Here is a 23,327-nt window from a genome sequence, read left to right as displayed (position 1 = left end):
CTCATCACTACACGTGCCTATTTTCCAAGAGTCGTGTACCAATGATAGCTTTTTATAAAGTGCATAAAGAAGATTGCAGAGTAAAGATGCAAGCTTCCTGGAATACTCAGGGAAGTGGTTAGCTCACTAAGCCTCCCAGAAAATGGCAGCTAAGTGGCTAGTTCCATCCTGGGAATGAATTGTTCTTCCTGGAGGAGCTGAAATTGGCTTCCTTGTATTCCTAGTTAGCTGGTCTCTGTCTAGGGGCAGGGGGCGGAGGACAGAAATAACTCTCTTTTCGTAACCACCTAGTTGATCTCTGGGAATTGTGCGGGTATCTGTTTATATACCAGAAGCATGGAAACCAAGAGCATCATTTATTTTTAGTACATGGCATTTGTAGGTCACTTAAAAATGCAACTACGACAAGATAAAGCAGGAAAAAAAAAGAAGTTTCAGAGGGATCATGGTGCAAACAAATGGTAAGACCCAAAGCAAGGTGCCCTGTTTGAATGATCTGAAGGTGAGTAGGTCTTTCTACACAAGACACTGAACTTGACCATCACTTTAAAAATGATAAATTTGACTTTACAAAATTCTAGATCCTTCTGCATGAAACAAAGATGTAAACAAGGCCAAAAGACAAATGGAAAGTGTAATTGCACTGATGCCAGGCTAATTTTCTTAAAATATAGAGAGTATCTGCAAGAGTAAACGAGCAAAGACTATAACTAAGGAAAAGAAATCAGGACTGGGGCTGCAGCTCACTCAGCCAGCCATAGGTTTGATCCCTAGTACTATATTGGGCATGAAGATGGTACAGGTATGCTGTCTGCACATTTGGGAGGTAGATTATGTGGTAAGGAAGATGAGGTATAGGCAAAAGCATGTGCGAGTCATGTGAGAAGATATCAAGCTATCTGTCCTAGTTTTAACTCTGTCAAAGAGTCTTTTTTCCTTTTCAGGGTGGTATGTGAATGCAGATCTCTGTGTTTTGAGGAACCAGGCAGTATTTTTGCATTCTAAAAGAAGCCAGCATGTATTACTGCTTTGAGGCAATGATTGTGAAAGTTCAGCATGCTTTAAATCCTACTGGGTGAGTGCAATAAGATTTAGACAGGACCAGTCACTAAATACAGCTGTCACATTAACCCACTTAGAAAAAGTGATTTTTTAAAAACTTGTTTGGGGGCAGTGTTTTTACCACAAATTTTTTCTTTTGTTTAAGACTATATCTTTAGAATGTAAATTATACTGGTATACATAAAATAAGTTAGTTTAATTTTTTAATTAAAAATTCCCCAAAGAAATGAGGAAAAATAAATTTGTAGTCCACTGCTGGTGGGACATATCCTAGTGAAATGCTCATGGTGAGCACGTGACTGGTAATGTTCTCAAAGTCTGAACAATATATAGTCTCTGATGCAAAACATTTTATTTCCTGGAGCACTTGCACACAGACAAAAATGATGCCTCTTCAAGAATTCTCATTATCTAGTTTAAAATAGCAACATATTGGATTCTATCAACTGTCCATCAAAACAAGTCTAGTCAATTAAATTAGGATATACACAGACTCATCAAGATAATTAAAACAGGACATCCAGGCAGTAATAACCAGGCATCTGTTAAATACAAGGAGTAGCTTGTAACTCTGGTGTGGAAAGATACCCAAGAAATACTGTTAGGTATTTCAATGCACAACAAACGCACAGGCCAATGTGTCTGCTAGGTCTCATTTACTGAAGGAAACTAGAAGCTTAATGTGGTGGTACACAGTAATAAGTACAGGGGCTACGGCAGGAATGGCATGAGCTTGGAGGTAAACCTGAGCTACATAACAAGTTTCACAAGAACCTGAATTATAGAATGTGACCTTAGGTTAAAAAAAAAATCTATAAATAAATAACTTGATAAAGGAATGAATGAATAAAATAGAGGGACACCACAACTGTCCTGGCCTCTAAATACCATCTCCCAGAGGTGTATACCAGATACAACAGCTCAAGAAAATTCCATATCTCCAGATAGCATCCTTGATGAGCATGGTGCTCATCAGATACTCTATTTTTGCTTTTTTAAGTTTTTTCCTATTTTATCTATCTGAATAGTTAGGATAAAGCTGCTTCACAAACACAGAAATCTTATTTATCTAATCAAAACAAATGGACAAAATATGACTGACTGTTTTATGGACATTGTGTTTAGCTTTCTCTCTCCACTCTTCCTGTCTCAGTCCCAAAACTTGGTGATTTATTTAGGTTCTCAAGTCCGCTCATTACCTTATGGGCTGAGTGTTTCCTCTGTAAGCATTCTCTTTTATGAACCCCTCCTTTTTTTTTTTTTTTTTTTTTTTTTTGGCCCTTGGTGTTGTACTATGTTTCCATAGTAACAGTAATTATCAGCATCAGCTGTTATGCCAACCCTTAGTATTTTTATTCATCTGACCTTAAAGTTCATGCAAAGCTGAATTACAATTCTCTGGAGATCCTGCTACTGTTTCTAAAACTGTTTCTACAATCCCTTCCCATCCTGATACACTTTACACCTGCAGGCAGTGTATCTACAGTGTTCATGCATACACTTCATGGACATGTATCAGCAACCCAAAGAGCCTGCATGTGAGGTACATTCCTTAATGTGCTCAAACCCTTCCGGAACCTTCAACACACAACAATACAACAGAGTGGGTTTAAGTTGTGCAGTTATATAGAACTTAGGTTTTTACAGCCAGACTGCTATGGTTTAAATGTACCATCTGATTCGGTGTGATCTCTGGCAACTTCCTTAGCTTATCTGTGGCCTACTCCCCTCCTCATCTCTGAAACAAGGATAATAGTTACTTAGAAGATATGAAATGTGTAGAGCCTTTGCAGAAAAAGGTAAAAAAAGGTAAAAAGCCTTAACAAAATCTCTGCTATCTGGAAGCTTCCCTAAGCAGCATTTTAGTCATAGACTGGTCATTGCCATTTGTACTTATCTGAACTTAACAGTGTAAAACCTTGTGAATCCCCAAAGATGAGTCTGGGGTGTGTGTGTGTGGGAAGACACAACACTCCTCTTCTTCCCCCAATGTCTTACAGGGATAGCTTTGAGAAGACAGCCTGGTAGAAGACTACCCAGTCAGGCAGGGTACATCTCCAAAGACTAGGTTGTTTTACTGCAACTCTGTTCAATGGGCTTAAGGATCTACTCAAAATCTAGATGATTGTTTTCAGGTACTATGTGCAGTGCTAGGAAAAAAAACAAAACAGTTAGGTATTCCTGTCTGGGAAAGTGGCCACAGAAAACAGCAGCAAAGCCAGAACCACATTACCAGGGGCAGACACTCTCTCACCTGTAACATGCTTACCACAGACTTCTGTGGAACACATTGTCCTTGCCGATGGAGTTCCAATAACTCAGCACAAATCTTTAGAACTTGGCCAGGACCCTAAGTTTGGGAGTTATTGACACACAGTAGCTGCACCCGTAGGGCTTCATCAAGGAAACATTTAAAAGGTGAAATGGACTACTACTCAGTACTCACACTTAGTACTAAACTTAGTCCCATCTACTTAGAGCTCAGCAATGAATACTATAGACAGATGGGCACACACACACACACACACACACACACACACACACACACGGTGACATATCATAGATTTTATAAATGCAAAAAGAAACTAGCTTCGTTCCTTCTCTGTACTCTAGCAACATCATTTTCGTGGCAGCAAATTTTACTGAGGGGAGAGATGGGGAGTACATTTATGTATATATGTTAAGGAGGGATCTAGAGAAAAAAGTCCTTTCTACCAGACAATGCACCAGTATCTGCTCCTACAGCAATCACACTTGTGATACTTTCTCCAGACAATGCACCAGTATCTGCTCCTACAGCAATCACACTTGCGATACCTTCTCCAACAGTCTTTTGCTGTTGAGTAGCTTTTGCTGCTAGGAAGCATATTGATCTGATCTAGTTTCATTCTGTTGCTGAGATAAAACACTGACCAAAAGCTACTTAGGGTTGGGAAGGATTTATTTCATCTTAAACTTCTAGGTCACAGTCCGTCATTGAGGGAAGTCTGGGTAGGAACTCAAGGCAGGGACCTGAAGGTTGGCGCCAACAGCTGCTTTTTGGTTCACTCTCTGACTTGCTCACTGAGTCATATTCTTATACAACCCAGTCCCACCTGCCTAGGGATGGTATCGGTGGGAGTATTAAGGCAACTCCACATAGTTAAAAGGGAGGTTTATTTGGGAGATTTACTTACAACAAGTAAAGGGATAGGTTACAGGATCTGAGAGAGGTGAAGTGCAGTCCAGGAGTGTTTTCTGGAGAACTCTGCTTGGTCTACCATCCAACATCCATAATTATTAGGAACCAAGGGACAGGCACATCTGGATTCCGAGTCTTAAGGGCTCCTGTCTCAGCACTGCCTCAGGGGCAGGCCATAGGTAGACATGACAGTTACCGGAAGCCTCAATGGGGGTAGTACTTCCAGGTCAAAGCTGTAACAGCTACCCAGTACAGGATGGTGCTACCCACAGTGGACTGGGCTTTTGTGTATCAATCAACAATCATTTTATTGCATAATAGACATGCCCACAGGCCAATCTGATGGAAGTAATTCATTATTTGAGGGTCTTTTCTTAGATCACTGTAGGTTGTGTCAAGTTGATAATAAAAACCAACCAGGACATGATTCTGGTAAAACTATTGGTGAGAAGCCAAGTAAATCAACCTTCTACATGTCAACTCCTTCCCTACAGGCTAGATTGGCCTTGTATTTATAATAAGAATCAGGCCTAGTAACAGAGTATTTCTTTGACTTATTTCAAGTGCTTAATTGAAAAATGTTATAACAATATCACTTTCAATATTAAAAAGAAGAATTTAAAATTTAGTTGTTTAATTATGGACTCATCTATCTTTAAGTTATCTATCCATTAATTATGTCTTATAAATCTACCATATATTCTTGGTATCTATCCATCTATTACCTATCTCATCCTCTAATTTAAGTGTACCATCCTTATTTTCTTACAAATTCCCTTTCTGCTAGTAGTTCTTATTTGTATTTTTTTTTATTTTTGTCATTGGGTTTTAGAACCTGACCAATGTTCTTCACTAAATTTTATTATTATCTTGAAATTACTTATTGAGCCCAGAATTTTCTAACCTTTTAGATTAGCAGTTGGAAAATGAGAAAGGCTAGGAGAGGTACAGAAGCATGGCCATGGGATGACAGGGCCAGAGCTACTTTGGATTGTGTACTGCTCTACTGCAACATCATAATGGAGAACTTGGTTACTCAGTGGAGGGGTAGAGAAGTTAGCACATGGGAGGTCAGGTACCACCTTGGATACAGTAGCACCAAATTTGTCTGCAATAGATTAGACCCCAAAGCTCAGCATACCCAGAAGGGAAACTGTTCCATCCCAAGGGGGTGGACAAGGCTTGGGGAAACAAGAAAGGTAAAGAGACCTAGTCAATAATTAGAATAATAGAGTCCAGAAATGAGATATAGATTCATTGAATTTGAGGTGGGGTATCTCGCTCTCTCTCTTAATCTCTACAGTTTCTGACATCTGAAGAGTGGAGGAACCATTGTTGTTTTGGAAAAATCTAGCTTTGTACAAAAACCGAGAACAGAGTCACAAGAAAATGCATGAAGGATTTTTCTTCCTCGGCTTACAAAGGTTTGCATTTCTGGACTGTGCAAACAAACGCAGTTCAGGTTGCACAGGCATCAGTGGGGTGTCTTGGTCCTCTAGTCTAGCTGCCGGTAAGCTTGGACAGATGGGGCCCTTTGGTGTCTAAATTGTTCCTGGGTAAGAAGAGTTTTTTAATTCTGGGCCCTGACTTGGAAGCAAAGGGAAATCTTGCTTTCAATAGAACAAAACAACAGGTTATTTTCTCTGTAACTGAACCTCAGATATAGAGTATTAAGCATCTTTTATACCGGGATGCTGTCCTACTAAGTGAAACCTTTTAAAACATGCTGCTCTCTGTTCTGTTGAGTAACATCTTAGCACATGTTTTCTCTCTGTCCTGTATCTGTCATGTCATCTGGATAGACTCTCAGATAGGAGCTAGGGGCATGCTTTAAAAAGTATGTGTGTGTGTGTGTGTGTGTGTGTGTGTGTGTGTGTGTGTGTGTGTTCTTTAAAATGCAATAAATATCTCTTGGCATCTAATATCACTGGGTCAATAAAGATGACACAAAGATGAAGAATACCCTAAATGGTTAGATGACATAAAGGTGAAAATACCCCAAGTTCTGTGTGTCCCTGCAGAAAGGGAGAGAAAAGTTCTTCATTGACAAAATGTTATCTGGAATAGGATAGGAAGCTCTCATTGAAGAACAGCTGGACCATACTCATTCAAATTCTGGAGAAGACCTTTGAAGAGAATAAGTAGAGAAGGGAAGTGAATGGGCCAAAGAGCACCAGGGGAGGCCTCCTAACCAGGTGATATTCACTTGAGGAACCTTCACCAAGTGTCAGATGTTGGTGATACCAAGATCTTTCAGGAACTGAGAAAAGACAGGCCCTGCCATTCAGACATTTAACAAGACACCAAGAACACTTGTGTGAAACAATAACTCTAAAAAGCAGCATTCACTGAGGTCTAAATGCATGGACATGGGGAGTCTGGGGGAAACATCCTTGAGAAGTCTAGAATGCATCTTGGAATAACTGGTGTGCCAGTGAGAACGAGAAGCATGCTGGAAGAAGACTATATGTGCTGTTAGCCACAGTCCAGAACTGAACCTTCAAATGGACTATCCTAGGATTCAACCATTTGAAGAAACAATTTTGCAACCGTACACAATGTCTTTTGGTAGTAGTTAAGGATACAATCTTGTCCGGCCCGTTTAAGAACCCTTAAGTTCATAAAGGAAAAACTTGATAAAACAATGATGACCGAAGAAGGCAAGAGCAGGAAGAGAATGACTACAGCCAGTAACCCCTGTGTGTTTACTGCACCAATCACAGTGCAGACCTTCTCTCTCCTGATAGTTGATACCCACAAACACTCCGAGAAGCATCTTCTTTTGTAATAGATGAAGGCACAGCAAGGATAGTAATGTACACATTCAAAAGTAATTTCTCAGGATCTTTCCACAAGAATAGGGAAGGGCCTGAGTTCCCATCAAGGTCCCGTCCCCAGGACTTTAGGTCATATTCTTTAACCACTGTACAGTTGATTGCCTATGATTTTTCTGCAGGAAAAGCATTAATATTTACTGAAAACTCGATGCTAGATTCATTTCCCCTGAGGTTGGTATGTGCCTATGCTATGTGTGAAGCAATGGAGATTCAGAGCACGCAAGCTTCCTCAGATCTGTTTGTCTCACTCTGAATCCCATCTTCCTTCCAGTTAATCAGAGGAAAGAGAGAGACGAAGCAACCAATTACCTGTGAGGTCTCAGACAACTAAAGAAATGTGGAGAAAGATGAACTGAATTGAAAGAGTAAAAATGTAGCTGTGGTAAAAGAGAAGGAGAGAATATTGCAGGCGTATAATGAATGGGAGGAAAGATGTAGTCCCTTACAAGCAGCTGGTCATATCTGTCATGCGCTTACCCCAATGGGGAGTCACAGGGCTGCCTTGGGATGCTGCAGCAGATCTGATGGACCACCAGGCTCTTCCACGTTGAGGGATATGAATGTGGTCCTCTGAGTCTAGGGGACACTAGAAGCTGTTTATGATGGGAGAATGGTTCAATCCTATTTGCATTTAGACAGATCTCCCTGGCAGTCTTATGACATATGGAGTGAAGGGGAGGCAATAATTGGATTCCTTGAGGTGGGAGAATTGACAGAACTCCGTGAATGAGAGAAAGGAGTGCAGGATGAATCCAAGGCTTCTAGTTGGGGAGCCTGCTTGTAGATTACAAAAAACTGAAGAGAAGTAGCAATTTTCTGGGAAGAAATAGTAAGTTCAACCTTGGCATGTTGAGTTTGAAAAGGCTTTGGTACCAAAAGAAACTATATATGGGACAGTTCACAGATAATACTGGAAATCTGGGGGAAATCTGAAGTTAAATTTTTGTCACTCTGCACTTGTCCAAAGTGCAAACTCAAAGAAATAATATGCACAAGGTAAGGCAGGTAAATAGTTACTCTGGTCTGTTTTTGTTTGTTGTTGATTTTTTTTTAGTCGTGGATAAGGCAATTACATGCCTTTTTGCGTTTACCTCCTCTTCTTCCTTGTGTACTTGAAATCTACAAAAAAAAAAAAGAACCCCGAAAACAAAACAAAACAAAAAAACAAACAAAAAAACCCACCACCTGTATCAACCCACCACCCAACTCTGTATCAACTAACCACATCCCAGTGACCCTGGCTCTGGACACAACGTGAGCTTTGGAGTTCTCTGTTGTGGTGAGTCCTGCTCTGGCCTGAGGCACGTGAAGTCAAGATCAAAGCTCACAATGCAAATATTGTTCTGATTAAAAACAAACTTTCTGCTTTTGATGTTGGGTGAGTCAACTTCTACTGTTGGTGGGAATAATGAATAAGGGAGGTGTTTAGTAAAAAGGTAGTGAGGATGAAGGCAAAGCGGAGAGATGGAGAAGGGAGGAAGGGAGGACTGCGGGGGAGAGGGAGGGAGGGAAGGAGGGAGAGAGAGAGAGAGAGGGAGAGCGAGAGGGAGAGGAAAAAGTTATATGGAGACACATGGTAGACAGAATAAACACATGTATAAAATGGCTAATAAAGAATGGAGGGAAGGAGGGAAGAGGAGACAGAGAATGGAAGGGAGGGAGGAAAGGAGAGAGGGAAGGAGAGAAGGAAGAAGGTAGGCAGGCAAGCAGGTAAGCCAAATGTCCCAGGAACAATGCAAGGGTTCACAGAACAAGAACAAACACAGTACTGGCGCTTTTCTTGCATTGAGGGCCTTGTGCTACGGAGGAAAAAGCAGGGCATCTCCGTTCTGGCCTCTCTATCTCGTCAGCTGCTGGTCAGGGCTTGAGAATACCCCTGCCTCTTCAGCTCCATTCCCTTAACTGACATCCCTTAAGTAGACATCTCCTGAGGAGTCCTAACAGCTGTCTAACCCATGATATGGCTGTTCCCAAGAGATGTTTTCTTGTCCCGTCAGGCCACCTCCTTTATTTCTTGAGGAGAAGGACATCTCAGTTATTACAAAGTGATGAAACACAGGGAGGACATTTGACCCATAAATCCCTATAAATCTTAGAGATATGTAAAGGACCCAGGCCACATATCCACTGCAGAAACATCTTGTGTATTGTGAAAGTGGTAATGCAGATGCAGAATTATCAAACTTTCATAAATGCATGAATGCTTATATTTCACAGATTACTTGTTTTTAATAACCAAAATAAAACTACATTTAAGAAGGAAGTCAACAGTTTCTACTAGTGCCCTTTTATAAAAATGAAGCCTTGTGCTAACCAGCCCACCCTCTTCTCCTCATAAGCCTAGTCATTTCAGTATCCCCAGGAGTGTAGCACATCATTCAACACATGGTAGATAATGAAAAAGTATTTGCTAAATGAATAAATGCAGACATGGATGGATAAACAGCCTCCATGTCCTTGGGCTCTGCATAGTTCATTATGAAAATAATAAGGCGGCAATATGTTCTCTGAGAAACACGTGGATTCAAATCAGGCCTGCTGGCTGGAGAGATCCCCAGAAACCATCTCCCACTAACAGATCTAAGAAATAGAATTTAATAAGAGTAGGATTAATCTTCCAGTTCTAACCCTAAGTATCTAATGCTAGTCCTCAACTAGGAAACATTTCTACTTCCTGGATATAGGATGAGGAAAATCTCAACTTTCCAGAGGCTGGAACTCAGGGTTTTTGAAAGAGTACCTTCCATTGATTCTATCATCCATTGTGTGCTTTGTAGATGTTTTTGAGGAGATTAGGAACTTTAATAGGTCTGTTTGCCTCATGGATAAGTAGGTGTCTCAAACAATGTTAGATATGGGGTTTTGAAAACTACTAGAGTGTATATCATGGTGCTGGTGATTAGAGTAACCATTCTCTACTCAACTGAGGAAAAAAGTGTCCTTGCCCTCAGGTTACATTTTTTAATTACGTTAATTTCAGTGTATGTGCGTTCACATGAATGGCACAGCTCACAGAGAGAGGTCAAAGGACAACTTGTGGGAATCGGTGGTTTTTCTCTTTCCACTATGTAGGTCCTGGGAATTGAAGTCAGGGTAGCAGGTTTGGTGGTAAGTACCTTTACTCACTGAGCTACCTCACCAGCCCAAGCTTTCTACTTCCGCCAGTGCCTTCTGCTAGGTCCACTCAATAGCTGCAGAGAAGAGGTTTCCCCTCAGAGTTAAAGCAAAACCAAAATGGAGGAAGAACAAAAGGCACCAGTTGCTAAATATGGGTTTCAAAGCCCTCAGAATGAAAGTCCCTTCTTGAGACTTTCCAGGGATGTGTCCCACACAGCCTGTGCCAGCCTATGCTTCAGACCTCCAGTCTTTGAAGGGAAGACAATGCAACTTGATATCTACCTTCCTCACACCATTCCTGAAGAGGATGAATGACTTAATAAGCATTAACTACTTTGCAAGCCACGGGTGACTACAAACATTATTAAGACCACATTTTCCCTACCAAAGTGGTTCAAGCTTTGAACAGAAGGATACATCCCAGGAGAACTGCCTACTTCTAATACAGGAAACAGGATGCCTGTTCTCAGGTAATAGAATGCTTGTTAAAATGGTCTGTGTCATTTGTCCAGTCACTGGTGGCAGGGACAGGTTTAGACAATGCGAAGGCAACAGTATCCCCCAATGTGCTATTGAAAGTAACTGAAATAAGGCAATGCAATCAGCAGTAGCATTAATAGTGGGAGCAGAAATGCTTGGCTTAGACTCCTGTTTCTCTCAGCTAACTTCCTCTAAAGTCTAAACTTACTTAGTTGTTTTGCAAAACACAGTTCTGTGAATGTCTCCTTAAATTTGGCCACATCCAGACTTCATGTGCCATGAATATAACCTTGTGAAACAGAAATAATGATATTTATTTGGCACAGCTCAGGTAGAGTGTGAGACTTCTGCCAGCAGGGGAAATAGAATTATTAAGTTCTCTTTAGGCTTAGGCACGACGCCTTCTTGTTCCCCAGAACATTTCATCTTGACTATATATTTATTTACTCTCAAAATATGAATAATTTGAAATAGCCAGGTAGCTAAAAACATACTAAATAAGCTCTCCTACCCAACAAAATAATATTCTATTTTACAACCTAGGGTGTCAGGAACTCTGAAGGATCAGGGAGGCAAAAGTGGGGAGGATTCAGGAGACATTATTATTATAATTCTGATAGGTTATTGCTATGTATCCCAGGCTGAATGTGGACTTGAAATCCTATTCCTTAGTCTCCAAGATGATGGGAGTGTAGGTGTGTGCCAACATGCCAGCCATTTCTTCAGGTTAATGACCCTTGAATGAGGAGTCATGGCCACTAATTTTGCCAGTGTTCTAGCATGCTTTCAAACCTTTAATTCTCAGAATGAAAAGGATTCATCTGACAGGCTATGAAGATCAAGTATTAGATGGAAAAATGGAGGAGGTGCATGTCCTTGCAAAGCTATTGTAGACACCCAGGAACAATATAATGCACCTCAGAATAAAACTAGCATTGGTAGGAATGGAAATAAGGTATGCTTTCTTATGTGTGCCAGACTTAGAGTGAGGAACTGAGTCTTCATTGCTGTCAAATGTTTCCATCTCTGATAACATTCAACACATTCGTAGGTAACCACAACATGGATTAATGACTACAACTGCAGGTGAATGGAATTCTCTAGAATAAAAAACTAAGAAGAAATTGATTGAGCTTGAGATCACCATGAGAACCTTAATGAAAATGACACATAGAATAGGATTTTATTCATTAAGAAAGAAGAAGATTGCTTTCATGACAGTATAAGACATGTGCTGGCAGGCTCAATACCTGTTAAGATACTGGTTCATCCATCCATTCAGTCAATTTATTTATTCATGATGCATTTATTCATCAAGTTTCTGTGCATGCCACTCTCCATGAGAGCTCTGGGTATCCTGCCATGAGGAACCACTGGGGCCAGTTGAAGAAGTGGTAGGTGCCAGGATTTTAGGCTTGGGTTGGATCCAGGTAGTCATGAGGATTCTTATCAAAGAAATTTGAGGGCAAGCAAATGACATGATAAGGACTTCTATTAAGTAAAATAGTCCTGGTCAAATAGAAATATTAAAAACAGATGGTTAAAATATGGCCTAGGAGAGAGCTCACTCAGTAAAGTTCTTGCCAAATAAGCATGAAGACTTGTGTTAGATTCCCAGGACCAGTGTGTGAAGTCAGTTGTGGTGGCACACTCTTGAAACCACAGGAGAGGTGGTGGTGGTGGTGGTGACTCTGGGACTCTGGTCAGCCAGTCTGGCCTAAATAAGCAAGTTCCAAGTCACAGCAAGAAGAGAGACCCTGCCTCAAAAAACAAGGTGAACAGTTCCAGAGTAATGACATTCAAGGTTGATCTCTGACCTCGACACAAATAATACACACACACACACACACACACACACACACACACACACACACACACACGAAGCTGATGGCAGATAAAACCTGAATAGGACATGGGCTTGGATGTGGAAAAGCACCTACAGATTTGAAAGCCATGGTCAGGTGAAGAATCTTCAGGAGATGGCCAGAGGCAGATTAGAGTGTGACTCACAGGCTTGGGAGAGGGAGAGAATGTCAAGCCACTGCCCTGCTGTGAGGTAGCGCGAGGAGGAAAGTGTGTCAGGAGAGTGAAGGATGGTTTGGGTTTGGAGAATCAAAGCTGAAGGAATGTCTGGATGGCACATTCAGGAGGGTCCCGTGGCACACCTGAAGTGCAGGGCAAACTAAGAAAGACCAAAAACCCTTTGCACAAGTGGAAATTGAACCTGTAGAAGTAGGAAAGATTTCAGATGAAACCTCATCAAACACCTGCTGGAGACACACGGGGGATAATGATGGAGATGACATCACAGAGAAAGAGAAGAGGAAAGAGTGTCACCAACACAATGATAAAGCCTCCAGAAGGAGGGCTGTTAAGCAGCAAAAGACCCCAAACAGAACCCCCCTAGCTTCCATTTCACCCCATCACCAAATACACTTGCAGACTCAGTGTTTAATATCTCCTCTGAAGAGACCATTACATTTTACCTGTAGCCATTTCTTATGGAACAGTCAATGCGAAATTCCACTCACATCAGCACTGAGCAGAGGCCCCAGAGGATGCTGGTGTGGGCAGCACACAAACTCTGGTGAAATGTATTCGATTGACATCAGAGAAGGCAAAGAGGTTCTTCTAAGTGATCAAAGTTGCTTATGTAATTTGCATTTCCAGAATAATCAGAACCATAGAGGACTGGGTTTTCAAGAAACAATGTTTTCTTGTTTTCCCTCCTACATATGAGTATGGGTACCCAACAGGAGGGTTCTGGAAGAAGACTTGCAGCCAATGAACATCGCTTGACCTCTTCACTGCATTTTGGCTAATAACTAAGATTAAAGAATAAAGAGCCTTCCTGTTACAACTTTCAATATATGGGTTTTTAATCGATAAACTATCAGACCAACACATTTCCTTTTTATAAATGTAAACATAAAACAGACCATGTTTAAGTTCAGATTTTGTTTTGTTTAACATTCATTAAAATAAATATGACCAGACCAACACACACACACACACACACACACACACACACACACACACACACACACGTACACACACATGATCACATGATATATAAAGAGATGGGGACCAAACACATAACTATGCAGGTCCAATTTGAGCTTGAGTAATTAAAGCAAACTCCTTCCTGCCCTGTGTTGTGCCCCATGGAAACATTTAATCCCCGCTTTCCTTTGAAGCCAAAGCTATTCCCTTAAACCAGATCCACAGTGAATGAAGCCTGTTGACCCGCAGGCTATCAGCAACGTCTGCTGAATCAGTGGTTTTTCCCTTTAAAAAGTAGTAAATGGTAGAGAGCAAAGAGATAATGTCTAGGGTTGATCACGGAAATGTAGCATAAGCACATTATTAAAGTGAGGATGGTAACCACAGGAAGAGCTAAATATGGAAACTGTTCAAAGTGGTTTCCTTTGGGATGGGGACTAGAGACTGAGGAGGGAGGGTAAGACCCAGTGGCTGAGGCTGCAGGCCACACTTAGTGTTATAACTGTATGGTTGGACAATGTAACAGTGGTAAAGAAAAAGCATGGACAAACTGTTCTTACTATGTGTATGCGTACTTTGTCATCTACTATTGAATTTTGAATCACACCATCACAAATGGTAGAATCTCTTCCATTGTCCAAATAAAAAGGCGGAGAGATAAGTTGAGCTACCCTAAGCCAGGGGCAGGGAACCAAAGCCAGGATGGAACAGCTCTATTGGGTTTGTGTTTTCTTCCAGTCTCAGGCTGCCTTTCTGAATTTCACAGATTAAAGACTGCATGCGTTCTCATCTAGGGACTTTCAGTCAATTCTAAAGGGCCTCTTGGGACAAAATTATTATATTGCAACTGAATCTCCCTAGGCTGTATAAGGTTCCAATGCAAATGACTATCCAGGGAAGAATCAGTAGCTGGGTGTGAGCTTGAAGCTTCCAAGATGAAAGTCTGTTTCAAGGAGGTAGAGGTTGAAGGATCCTATCCTATGCAATGGCTCTTCCATTCATTGCTGTGGTTACTTGGCCAGGGACATCTGCTGTCTATGGTTTCAATAGTAAAGTATCACAAGCCAGTGTCTGACTCAATGGAAATGCATAGTCATGGTTCTACTGGCTAGAAGCACAAAGCGGGTTGTCAGCTGGGCTAGTTCGCTGGCAGAGGAACAGGGCATGATCCTGGTTTCTTCCCATAGCTAGCTTGGGACTCATTCTCTTCCCTTAGTTACATCACATGGTATCCTTTCATGAATGTCTATATGTCCAAATATCTACTTTATAGAATGATATTGGATTAAGGGCTTAGTCTACTCTAGAAATACTTTATCTTAACTAATGACATTTACAGCAATCCTTCATCCAATAAAGTTTAACTTTTGAGGGACTAGGGATCACAGTTCAATATATAAATTAGGGGCAGGCACGATTCATTGCGTAATATCCAGTGATAACCAAATCCTTGAAATGTTGCTCCTAAAGATTTACAGGGATGATTAAAATTTTTTTTGCTGGCACTATAACCCTTTGAAAGTTAAAATTAAGTGAATTAAGTAGATACTAAGATTTATTTCTTAGAAACTCATTTCTTATTTTTAAATCATCTGTTAAATTAACTGGATAATGCTAATTATAGCTTTATCTTATTTAAATGAATGTGCTCTCTAGAATGTTCCAAGATAAAAGGGTACAATAATAATTTAAATTGTAAATAAATATGAATGCATCTATACCTACTCAGCTATAACACTGAGCTATATCATGCAATATAAAGTTATATTATAAACAGGAAAACTGTTATTTAACAGAGTCCCCATGCAACAAGGTAAAAATATTCACTCAGAGGACATACTCAAAAGTTGAAGCCCCAAATAGACATTTTAGGTGTCTCTTTTATTTCAACTGTGTGGCTGAACAAGTCTGAGTTCCTCACATGGGAAAGCCAACATAAAAATTTTAAATGTAGTTTACTTTTTCATTCTACTATGTTATTTGCCTCTTGCTTTTCACTCACAAAGAAAAACAAGCCCTTTGGCTTTGGTTCAGATCTCAGCATACAGGTCTCTGAAAGACGGACACAACTTTGCAGGGAGTTTAAGGGGGAGAGAATTTACTCTTACTGGGGCTAATTAATGGGTCCATAATAGAGAACTGTTCATTAATCTGGAAAGATTCTGTAAATGTTTATCCAGCTTTGCTTAATTATTCTAGGGTAATTTTAAAAAATTTTTACAATTAAAATACATTCTTCCCTTTTCTTTCCTCCCTCCAAGGCCTCCCATATATCCCTCCTTGCTCTTTTTCAAACCCATGGCCTCTTTTTTCGTTGTTATTATGTACATATATGTACACACCCAGTGTGTATGTAAGTATTTCTAAGTATAACGTCCTCCATCTGTATAATGTTACTTGTAGGTATGTTTTCAGCACTGACTGGTACTGGATAAACAACTGGTGAGCTCTTCCCTGGGAAAGACTATTCCTCCTGTTCTCAGCAGCATTCCTGAATTGCCCGTAGTTCTTTCTGAATGACTGAGATCTTGAAGGCTTTCCCAGTCCACTTTGGCATGTAGATTGCTGTTGTCCTTGTTCAGCTCAGGTTTAAATAGTCACGATGGTGAGACAGTATGAGCATAGCTTCTGGCATTAGAAACGCAAGCTCACAACAAGTTCCCTGACCCTCTGGCTCTTAAGATCCTCATCCCTCTATATGTTAATGTTTCCCAAGCCTTATAAGCAGGAGTGTTTTGTAGATGTATCCTTTGGAACTGGTCTCCACAACTCTGAATTTTGATTGTGATTTTCTGCAGTGGTCTCCATCTATTGCAAAGAGAAGTTTCCTTGATGCGGGGTGGGGACTACACTTATCTGTGGATCTAAGGACGAATGTTGATATTTTTGTCAAGGATTATGCTCTTTAGTAAAGTGGCAGTTGTAGGTTCTTCTCTAATAGCCATGACTTTACCAGCACCAAGTGATTGGCTAGGTGTCCCAGCATGGTTTCCATCTTGTTGAGTAAGTCCAAATGGAGAGCTATTGGTTACTACAGGATGTGCATGCCTCTGCTACATGCTTAGGGTTATGCTATGTTGGTTGTTGATGTGGTTCATACACATCATAGCTGGGCAGGACTGTTCATTGCCTCACTCCTTTGAGATTCTGGGTAATTTTGAATACAGGTTCTGCCAGCAAAAGATTTCTCATCAAATAAAGGATTTCTCATTGAACTATAGAAAACTAAAATTTCCAGGTGCATCTAATCCTCACTCTTCATGGGTCCATTTTCCGTGGCTGACTTTATTCACTCACATTTCACTGAGGCGTTCAACAATTAAAGTCAAAGAAAGGCCAACCTAAACGTGAGTTGCTGTCCTTAAAATTGCTGTTTGGAAATAGGGATGGGTTGTTTAAAATAAAAGCAATGTTCTCATGTGTTCTCAGTCAGTTCATATTAAATCATAGTGAGATAACAGGAGTAACAGGAACCATGAGACCAATACCCATAACCAAAATACAAAATAAAGCAATCATTTTCTTATGAAAAACACCTCTCCTTATTGCTTATCTTTTCCAAATATTTCTTCTTCCTTCTACTTGTCCCAGCAGAGACCTGGATTTCCCCTGAAAATATCATTTCATAACTTTGGGAAACTTTCTGGCCTCTGGTTCTCAATTTGTTACAAGTTTCAAGGGCAAAGGAAAACAATTAGTCAACAGTTTATTACCACACCGGGAGTCCTGAGACTTGATTCTCTGCAGACCCTCCGTCAATTCTGTCCCTTAAGCTACTCCAAGAACTGGCAGGCCATGTCCATGAGCATTTCTAAGAGGGAATGCTGGGAGTTCTGGCTGAATGATCATGTGGCCATGGGGCCCTATTTCCCCCAAATAGCTGTAAGGGCAAAGACGAGACCCCAGCTGCAGGCAGACCGACCAAATCTTACTCCTTTGAAGAATTTGGAATTGGGGTATTTTGTAGAAAGGAATGGAAGGTAGCATTAAAAATGTCTCTGGAGTGAGAACACATACACTGGTGTGTTCGTTCAGCCTTCTCCAAATGTAACTTATTGCCTGCTGCTGCCTGAACACCCCGACAAGTCCTCTAGTGTAGTGTTTTTGAAGGCTAAGTAGAATAATTGAACTGATGGAAAATGTCCACATGGGAAGATGGAAAAGGAGATTGAGGATGTAACTGTAGCAGGTACCTGATGGGAAGCCAAAGGTTTTGGCTTTATCTTAAAGCTAAAGTGAAGAGGCTCTCTCCACCAATGGACAAGCTAACATGGAAAGGAGAAGCCCACAGGGCCTCAAGCTTAGACAAAGAACTGGTGAATGTTGGGTGTGGGGTGGGACGTAATGGTCTTCTCCAGGGAAGAGTTCCCCAGACCAGTTGGTTATCCAATACCAGGTTGTCGGTCCTGAGATCATATACATACAAGTAACATTATGTGGCCTGATCAGGGAGTATTTATGTATTTAAGAACACACGCACACACACACACACACACACACCCCCACACACACACAAAATCAGTTGAAGAAAAAGAAGCCATGAATTTGAGAGGTACATGGATGGGAGAGGTTTGAGGCGGGTAAAAGAAGGGAAAATAATGTAATTATTTTATAACTTAAAAAAAATAGTATAAAGAGGCTTCCTAGAACATACCTTAACAAAAGACCTCTGCTTCAGAAATCACTGTTCTTCCAAGATTAGCACTTTGAACGAGACCAGCACAGACTGAAAGCAATCTCCTTTCTGCTCTTTTTGTTACTTAACTGAACTGACTGTTATACTACAGTTCTCCCTGACTAATAGGGGACAAATTTCAAGGGAAGAGAAGAGAACCTCCTCATAGGTTTATTTCTTCAGCTAGATGTGTACTTTTACTCATATGCTTCTATTTCTGCAACCCCACCCCTTCTTTCTAGAAGGTTCTCAGTCAGTGTATTCCAGAAAACATATATGCAGGAGAAACATGCACCATGAGTTTAGCAATGTAATCATGGCACAGTGCATTAAAAAGAAAAAGAAAGCACTCAGGATATTTGAAAGAATTGCCTTGCTGGAGATGGAGGGCAAGGCTGGGAAATGTCACTTCTTTGGCTTCAGGAGAAAGTGGAAGGCAGGAGAGATGCAGAGAGAGCCAAATCCTTTCAAAGAAAAACATTGTGTCCTCAGGAAAGAGATTGAGTGATATGCAACACACCTGCATTGCCCAATGGCACCCTGATTAAGAAATACGGTTAGTTATTACCTTCAAACGACAGTTTTTTGAAACATTAAATATGATAAAACTCCTGGTGGGGTTTTCCACAGCATTGCACAGCATTGCAGCACCCACTTGTAATCTCACTGTTCCAATATTAGATGAGTGGCAGGTCTAAGAGGGAGGTCATGGGCTGCCCATGAACAAATGCTGTTTTCTAACAGAATCTCCCAGGACTCCATCTAACAAGTATTCCACTCAGGCGGCCAACTCCAGCTCCAAGGCAATCTCTTCCACTGTCTTGTGCTTCTTGGAATTGCAATGATAAATATTTGGGTAATTGGGGTCCAAGGAGCTGTGCAATTGAAGCCTAGCCTATTTAACTTCAAACTCTACATTGTTTTAACTAGCTCAAAACTGTTGATTTAAAAAATCCTATTTACAAGTTTCTGGAACACATTAACAGCCAAAGAATTAATCTGAATTTTAATGCTGCTAGCAAAAACAACAACAAAATCATTACTTAAAAAAAAAAAAAAAGTCATGTCTTTCTTGAACCACATGAAAGAAATTTTTTTATAAGTATGACTAACTCACAGTGTTTTTCTTATTGATAAATATATGCTTCAACATTTTAATATAGGTCAAGCATGATAGTGTTTTATGCTGTAAAGGGAAAAAAGCCTCTGAAATATATTTATACAGCAGTAATAGGGTGACGACCAGTGAGAGAAGGTTTTCTTACACATAGCTTTTTTTTTTCTTGTAGGAATCAAACTGGAAGAATGAAAGATGAACTGGTGAATTTGGTATTAGGAAAGTGAATTTTATGGCTGCTCAGCAGAACGCTGTAAAGAACATCAAGAAGTCCTTTAGACCATACAATGTCCCAAAGCATCACACAAGTCAAGGATTTACAATAGAATGCTGAAGTGTTTTGAAAAAATGACCATTCTCTCTAAACCTCCCTACCACCATTCCCAGGTCCCACCAGTTGACTAATTTATAACAGCTAGTTTTTCTCAGATTTTCATGTGAACGGTTCACAGGATAGAAATAAATAGCAAATAACTCTATCAAGTAACCCTACATGCGATGATTTAGGGAAGTCTACTAATGAGTTCAATTGAATGGATTCCTGGGGTTGTCTCATCGCCAAAGTGAACAAGTTGATCTAGGTAGCAGCATTCATGACAAGGCTGGTGTTCTTCTTGCTTGCTGGTGCTGTGATAAACACCAGAGCATAAACCCTTTCTTTCAAATTGAATAATCATAGCACTTTCTGTAATGCCTTGGGTTACTTAAAGAGAGCCATTAATCCTTCCACTCAACAAGTATTTATAGAGTGTACACTGAATCCAGGTACAAGTTTTGGGGAATATAGTTGTAACCAGGGGAGACTTATAATATACATGCATGTTTTCACATAGATTCTATATAATAAAACTGTATAATAAAACTATTTGCTGTGATATGCTAGAAAGAAAGTATGGTAGAGACATAAAGAAGGATTTGTATTACCGACAATCTTGCTAGTTTTAGAACTACAGCATTAATATGCCAATTCATGGTTTGTTTTTTTTTTTTCAGTTTGTAGGTTCTCTAGGCTTTGTGGGTAACACTGATTTTTTTTACTAGTAATTTATTTAGGGCTAATTGTAGATATACGGTCATCATTCTTCTTAGCAGTGGCCCCTGTTACTGTTCTGTTCCTCTCTGCTCTGGTCCCTTTAAGATTCTGAGTAGCTAAGGCTTTTGAGAGAGTGCTACCCTTATCTTATGCTTTTCAATTCTACCTCAAAAGAGCCATGACCACAACTTCTGGGCAACTTCTTGGTCTTTACAAAACCATTTTAAAACTTCTGTTGCCGGGCAGTGGTGGCGCACGCCTTTAATCCCAGCACTCGGGAGGCAGAGCCAGGCGGATCTCCGTGAGTTCGAGGCCAGCCTGGGCTTCCAAGTGAGTCCCAGGAAAGGCACAAAGCTACACAGAGAAACCCTGTCTCGAAAAACCAAAAAAAAGAAAAACTTCTGTTATGTCGAGTGACTCTTTATTTATTACACTGACTTCCTGAAGTTTCCAGACATAGTAAATGAAAAAGCAATTTCATTTGACTTACAGGAAAACAACAAATATTTCAGCATAAGTATATCTCGTCTGATATTTTGGATCAAGTGATACTATTTGTTTCTTTATAGAAAATAACTCTATCAAGTAACACTACATATGACGATTTAGGGAAGTCTACTAAAAAGTTTAATTGAATGGATTCCTGGGCTTGTCTCATCGCCAAAGTGGACAACTGGATCTAGGTATCAGCCTTCACGACAAGGCTGGCTTGCTGTTGCTCTGATAAATGCCATGACTTAAAGCAGCTTGTGGGAGGAAGAGGTTTATTTGGATTATAGGTTAGAGTCCATCATCAAGAGAACCCAGAGCAGGAACTCAGGGCAGGAACCTGAAGGCAAAAAAGTGAAACAGAGACCATAGAGGAATGAACAATTGCTCTCCATCGCTTGCTCAGCTTCTTTTCTTATGCAAATCAGTACCAGGGGTACCAGGGATGGCACCACCAACAGTGTTCCAGGTCCACCCAGTCAACAGTTAGTTAAGAAATGTACCACAGAATGCCCACAGGACGGTCTGATGGCTGCAATTGTTCAACTCAGATTCTCTTGCCTCAGTTGGCTCTAGTTTGTGTTGAGTTGACAAACACTAACCAGTACAGCCGGCAAGCATTATGAGTGGGCAGTATTATTAGTAGGCATCAGAAGCTGGTTCCCACCTATTTCCTGAACACAACCAACCTGAACAAGCTTTGTGCCCAGATCACTCTATAATGACCACTCGACTAGAAGTAATGAGGGAATTTATAGCTGAGTATTTAGTAATGACAAGGGTCATCATTAGCTACCTGCAGACAGAAACACTGCAAGAACTCACGTGCCACAAATTCCATTTCCTCTGCATCAAATTCTAAATTCCAATAACTACATCCACTTGTTTCTTACTTTTGCCCAAATCTTCTTACACCCAGTCTCTGACAAGCAACAGGCAATAACCAATGGGATGAATATGTTGATATCACTGAAACATTAGGATGGATTAAAAACTTGTCCCTTGTTCCTTGTCTAGATGAGTGGAAGAAGACAAGTAAGTCACAGTGATGCCAACTCATTTGGGGCTGCACATGTCAGACAATGTACTGAGTTCTACTCATTTGGAACTGCACATATCAGACACTGTACTGACATCTATATTGATGAATTCATTTTCATCCTGCCTTATGAAATAACATCACTATTTCTGTGTTACCAAGGAGAAAATCAAGTCTTGGACAGTGAGTCAACCACACAAGGTCACCAGGCCAGTATGTCTACTGTGCTTTATGCTTAGCTTTTGCTACTGTTCTGTGACTCAGTCATTCCTCTGTACTCATAATATAGTACTAACAAAAGAGAGATATGCTGTTAAAGCTGGTATATGCTCTCAAACATAAATAAAGCACAATCAATCCACAGGAGCCAGAGACACTAAACAAAAGAAAGGATGAGCTTGTCCACATAGCAATAAGTAACTCAGGTTGTTCAGCTCATACTGGAGCTTGTCACTTCCATTCACTACAGGCCCCAGCGTTCCTGATGGTCTTACATATTGCTTCACCGCTTTCTAGTTCATGGATGGACAGTTTTGGCCAATGCTTCTCAGTCTTGAAAACACACATGCAGACACACGCACACACACGAGTCACTTGGGGAGCTTTTGAACTTCCTGATGCCTGGAATGAGCCCCAGACTAACTGCAATTTGGATCTCTTTGGGAAAGACTTGGCCAAGCAGGGTTTTAAAGAGTCCCATGACTTGCCAAGGTGTTGGCTGGCTTTGACCAGTGCTAGAGATCTATTCTGGTGCCTCTCAAGCCCTCCAGAGGATATGTAGCAACAATTTGGAGACATTTTTGTTTCTTATAACTAGGAGAAAAGGATGACACTTGCAGCTAAAAGCAAGGATACTATTAAACATGCAGTAATCCCTAGATGACACCCCCACAATGAAAACTCATCTGCCCAAAATGTCACTAGTGCTGAGGTTGGGTGCAGTACCTCCTCTTTCAGCCCAACTCAACCAACTTCTTTATCATTAACACCCAGGAACTGTACAATCAACTACTAACTATATCTGAAAGATTCCCTGATGTCCACATGTTCAAATAAATTAAAAAGCTAGTGTAAGTGGCTCAAAATAATGCCTCTCAAGGCTTCCCAATAACAGTATGATCAGTCTGGCCTAAACCTGCCATTTATAAAAGATTTTAGATGAAAATGTAAATGTGCCTAGGGATGTGCACAATATCTCTTTCATCATGATTTCTTCTGATCATGTTTATATTAGGAAATGAGTATGATGAAGCCCCCGAGTTAGTGTGTTGCCACTTCTGCATTCAGCATAGGG

At 40.5% G+C, this 23,327-nt stretch overlaps 1 protein-coding gene across 1 annotated transcript in view; it reads right to left on the bottom strand.

Moving 5' to 3' along the window:
- The window catches only part of Sntb1 (syntrophin beta 1), a 250,803-nt gene that overhangs the window by 211,926 nt on the left and 15,550 nt on the right, over positions 1–23,327 (bottom strand). The window lies entirely within an intron of this gene.

This window comes from Peromyscus eremicus, chromosome 20 (genome assembly GCF_949786415.1).
Source record: "Peromyscus eremicus chromosome 20, PerEre_H2_v1, whole genome shotgun sequence".
Classification (NCBI taxonomy): Eukaryota; Metazoa; Chordata; class Mammalia; order Rodentia; family Cricetidae; genus Peromyscus; species Peromyscus eremicus.
The sequence above is the reverse complement of the archived record's forward strand: the minus strand, read 5'-3'. Positions and strand labels throughout refer to the sequence as shown.